The sequence below is a fragment of the Lycium barbarum genome, chromosome 2 (genome assembly GCF_019175385.1).
Source record: "Lycium barbarum isolate Lr01 chromosome 2, ASM1917538v2, whole genome shotgun sequence".
Classification (NCBI taxonomy): Eukaryota; Viridiplantae; Streptophyta; class Magnoliopsida; order Solanales; family Solanaceae; genus Lycium; species Lycium barbarum.
Window position 1 is genome coordinate 123742758 of NC_083338.1, and position 5544 is coordinate 123748301.

The window sequence follows — 5544 nt, forward strand, 5'->3', positions numbered from 1 at the left end:
CCCAATTGGGTGGTTCGAAACAGGAGAGGCTAAATTGATGGGGCCAGACTTGGTCCAGCAAGCCATAGAGAAAGTCAAGATCATACAAGATAGGCTATTGGCCACTCAAAGTCGTCAAAAGTCCTATGCGGATAATCGTCGAAGAGACTTAGAGTTCCTAGTGAAAGATTGGGTGTTCTTGAAAGTATCGCCAATGAAGGGCATTATGAGATTTGGCAAGAAGGGGAAGCTTAGTCCCCGATGCATTGGGCCTTATGAGATTGTGCGCAAAGTGGACAAAGTGGCCTATGAATTAGATCTACCTCCGGATTTGGAGTCAGTCCATCCAGTTTTTCATGTCTCAATGCTTCGAAAATGTGTTGGAGATCCTACTAGGATCGTCCCAGTAAATGATGTGCTAGTGACAGAGAAATTGACTTATGAAGAGGTACCCATTGCCATACTACATAGGCAAGTACGGAGGCTTAGAAACAAAGAAGTGGCCCCAGTCAAGGTTTTATGGAGAAGCAGTAAACGAGAAGAAATGACATGGGAAGCGGAGGAAAGTATGCGATCCCGATACCCGCATTTGTTTCAGCCCTTGAAGGAGATCCAAGATGAGATATCAAGATCATGAGGTAGGTATGTTTCCTTTTATGCTTTTTGGTCGTGTGTGGCCAAATTCTATTGCTATTATGTTGTGGCCCTGAGAGGCATCGATATTATGGGTTGTTGTGATAGGATGGTAGTGCCATATTATAGGGGAGACTCTGGCGAAATTTTTATAGAATCCCCGAAGACTTTAACATTCGAGGACGAATGTTCTTAAGGGGGGAAGAATGTTACACCTCGGAAAAAAAAATCCTCCATTGTTGCCCAAGTGAATGGACCCGCGAGGAGTACGAGTATCCGATATTTTCATGAGTAAGAAATAACATTTGACGACCCTAAGTAAGATTCCGAAGGCAATTGCAATAAGAGATAGGTTATGCTCCATATGAATAATTATAGGTTCTGAAAATGTGGAAAGTTGCAGATCTGCATTTTGGCCAGTTGCACGTAAAATGAAATACGGACCGTAAAGTGGTATACGGATCGTAAATTTCCATGTCGTATTTTGGCTTCCAAAACTTCAACCTTCTGCCAAATGATCAAATGGTTAAATACAACCTGAAATACGGACCGTAAAGTGGTTTACGGCCCGTAAACTGTGTCCGTAAATCACCACGTCTCAGCCTGAGTTTATGGTTCTGTTATGATTAAATACGACCACGAAGGACGGTCCGTAAACTGGAATACGGACCATAAACCAAGTTTACGACCACTGTGCTGTTCACTCCAGACCAGATTTTAAGTCATTAAATAAGGGATCCAAGTTTATTATTTCATTTCCACATTTCATCCCCTCTCTCTAAAACATCTCTCTACATATATTCCACAAGATTTCAAGGATTACTAGTCATCAACAACACAAATCAAGTGAATCAAGTGTAAGGAAACCCATTAAGATTATTCAAGTCAAGAAAATCTTATTGAAGGAAAACTAGGGTTTTTGCTCAAGTGAAGTATTTCGACCAAGGCTCGTTCCTACAACATCTAAGGTAAGATTTATGGTATTTATATGTTGTTTAAGGTATTTGATAGTTAAAATGCTTGGACATTAGATGAGTATAGAAAAATGGGTCATGAATGATGAATAGTGACATTTTGAGAGATAGTTTGAATTGAACCATGATTCGTGTTGTGTTGTGATATGAATGTGTTATAAATGATGTTAAGATCATGAAAATGGGCATTGTATATGAATGGACGAAGTCGGGTGATATGACCATGAATATGGGTGAATTGGGAGCGAATTGAGAAATCTAGATAATGTGGTTAACGTAAATGATTAATGGCCGTTGTTATGGTATTGTGAATGTATTGTTGACGTTTGGGAGTTGAATTACGATATGGAGGAATGTTGTATAAATAAAAGAGATGTTGTCCGATTTTCTCTAGCTTTATCCATGTGTGCTAGTTGTCGATTCTAACGATAGTATGACTTTAATAAAGGTATAAACGCAACCGTTGAAAGAGAACATGCAAGTGGTAAATAGTCGAACGAAAAGGTATGTAAGGCTAACCCTTCTTTCATAAGGCATGGTTCTTTGGCCAAACGTCTAAACCTTCTATAAGACTATGATTTCTTCAAATGATTTGATCTTCCGAGCTAGTAAGCTCACGATGCTTGATACGTTACGGCTGTACCAAGTTCCTCATATGACAAGTAGGCCTATAAGGTAGATGTAATGATAACAACGAAGATAGTGATAATGATAGTAATGATGATGAGAATAATATGATGTTAAAGATGCCTACGGGCTATTGTATGTATGTGTGTCTATGAAGGGCTATAATAAGACCACGAGCTTATGATGCCGGGTAGAATGTATGTATATGAATATGTATAGAGTATGTATATGATTACGTAACGCGCTCACACTTCTGCAGAAGGTACGCATAACCCTGAAGCCTTGGTAGGGCCAGGTATGTATGACCTTGAGCCTTGGTTGGCCAAGTATGTATGAAACACCGATCCTTTATGGTCGGGTACGCTATTCAAAAGCTATATATATATATATATGATATCAATATGAGTACGAATATGCTAAGGATATGTAAATGTTGTGCAAAGGCTATGTATAAGCAATGTATATGAGATGTAGACGCTAGGAATATGAATATGAATGGGAACATGAATACGAATACGAAAATGAATGTGAAGGTAAATAAGTACGGATATGGATGTATGTACACGGATACGCAATAGAATTGGGTTGTCCTTGTGGAAAAGCAAGTAAGTGCCATGACGATGATATTATTATCTCCCATCTTATGTTGTCTCATATGTTGTATATTATGCTTCTATATTGTTGTTGATCATGCTTTACATACTCAGTACATTCTTCGTACTGACGTCCTTTTTTTTGTGGACGCTGCGTCATGCCCGCAGGTGCACAGGGAGACAGGCTCGATCTATAGCTACATTCTCAGATACTACATAGCAAAGCTCCATTTCCTTCGGAGCCATAGCTTTTGGGTACTTATTCTTTTGTGTACATAATTATGGGCATAGCGGGGTCCTGTCCCGCTTATGTGATATGTTATACTCTTCTTAGAGGCTCGTAGACATGTGTATGTGGTTAGATGTGTTTGGCCTTGTCGGCCTATATTTTGTATACCATTTTGTTGGCCTCGTCGGCCCATGTACATTGAGGTGGCATAGATGCCTATGATGATATAAAGAGGTTGTTGTCCAAAGGGACTAGTATGATTGATGGGTAGAAACGTATGTTTTAACTATGTGGCTCATCTAGATGTTATGTGAAAGTATGTCAAGGGGTGCCCGGGTGGGATAGCACCGGGTGCTCGTCGCGGCCCCCTAGTCGGGTCGTGACAGCGGGGTGTAACATTAATTCTTTATTATATGTATATATGTAAGTAGTAGTTGAACAAATTATGGTTACCAAATTACCGTACTGCAAAATATCGGTACCGAACTTAAAAATATCGAACCATATCGAATTAATTTGGTGTGGTAATGGTATAGTATTTTTAAATACCGAAAATCGAAATTACCGAACTGAAGTTTCAAATACCGTACCGTACCATACCATACCATGCCCACCCCTACTCTATTTTTTCTATATTTATATGTGGGGCCTTGGCCCAATAATAAATGCACAAAATTATAGCCTTGGCCAAGTAAGTGCATCAGTCTATGGCTTGCCCAAGTATACGTATACATGAGACTGTGCCCTTGGGAAAAAAATACAAGAGTTGCCTTCGAGAAAAATAAAAGGGTGGGCCTTGGGCTAAATGCAAGAGTTCAATATTCAACAATTATTATTAAAGAACTGAGGCCCTTGGAATAATGAACATTACTGAACTAAGACTTGTGTTCTAGAACTGATTATGAGACTTGAAACGTTAACTTTTTTAAGCATAGTGAGTTTCTATAGTGAGACTCATGGGTATAAAACACGAGTCTCCTTAGATTACATTTCAAGTTCACAATGTTCGGAATGAAAGTCATGAATGAAATACGAAACTAGAGAATAGAGGTTCTGCAACAATTCATGGAACTAAGGTATAACTATAATTCTTAGGCAAATTGTAATAGTCAATAAATCGTATTGTAGGGAGAATCATCAACATTCCCAAACGTAGAGAGTTAGCCTCACATACCTTAATTTACTACTCTTGAGCGTAATACAACATTTGTCACCCCTTTCAACTTTAATCTATAGCAATACAAGTCAAGGGGAATCAATATTAGCAAGGATACTTATGTTTTGGTCATGTACACATTTTATCAACACTTGGTGGGCATAAAGCTCCACAACCTTCACTGATGGTTTCTACACCCAACAACATTCTCTTGCTTCAAGATGATTCTACATTCTCAAAATGCTACAATTATCATCATCCCTCATCACCCATAAAATAAGCAATACCTTTAGTCAACAATCAACAACTCAAATAGATAAGCGTTCATGCTTTTCTATCAAACCCATCAACTCATATCTCATGAACTTACAATATATAATCACCAATACAAGGCTAAAATCAATTGAAGTAGGAAAGTCATACCTTTTGATGTTCAAATCTCGTGAATTCGGAGTAGATGAGGATTGTAGCATTATCTTTGTTAGAATGATGTAATAATCAATGGAGTTTGATAGTAACTCATCTTGTATTCTTTGTGGAAGCTCTAGGGCATTTTCTCTCCAAAAAGAAGGTTTAGAACGAAGTGAGAATTTTTTTACGAAGTTAGGCTTTTATAAAATTCAAAAAAAATCGCTTCAGGCATAAAATGGCCTGGGGCGATGCGTGGGGTGCCGCGGCCTGCCTCGTGCATGGAGTATTTTTTGACAGTGTCAAAATTTTGAGTTTTTCTAGAAATTTGGCCTGGCAGCGTGAGGCGTCGCGGGGCGCTAGGCCATTCTAGAAGTGTTCGGTAAAATGGGTACAATATCCAGCCAGAAGCTCCGTTCGGGATCCATAATATATTGTTGGAAAGGTATTTCAAAGCTCTATAACTTTCATGTTTAAAGCTTTCTCAAATTACCAACAAATCTTCATGAAATCGGGCTGGAAGATAGACCTTTCGAAAACTTAATCGATTCTATCGAATCTTATGAACCTCACTATCCGTCTTGATTCCAAAACAACTATTTCCAACCATACTCATCCCAATAGGACTTCACATGTCTAAAATATCACATTAATACTCATTCAACACATCCACACCTAACTCTGAATTTACGGAGTGTTACATTCCCCCCTTCCAGTCTCGCATAAGCAGACTTCCCTCCGCAGAAGCGACCATGCAAAAGCGGAAAAGGGGTCGTAGGTTTGAAGACACCACATGCATTTCAGTCATAAAATACACTATAAGCCTGCTCACGCACTCAAAACACCAAAACAATCATCTTGACCCGATGTGGACCATCGTCAACTCTATTCTCTTAACATAACTAGTTTCCAACTAGAGGTTTAAATCACTCCCAAATCCTTCGG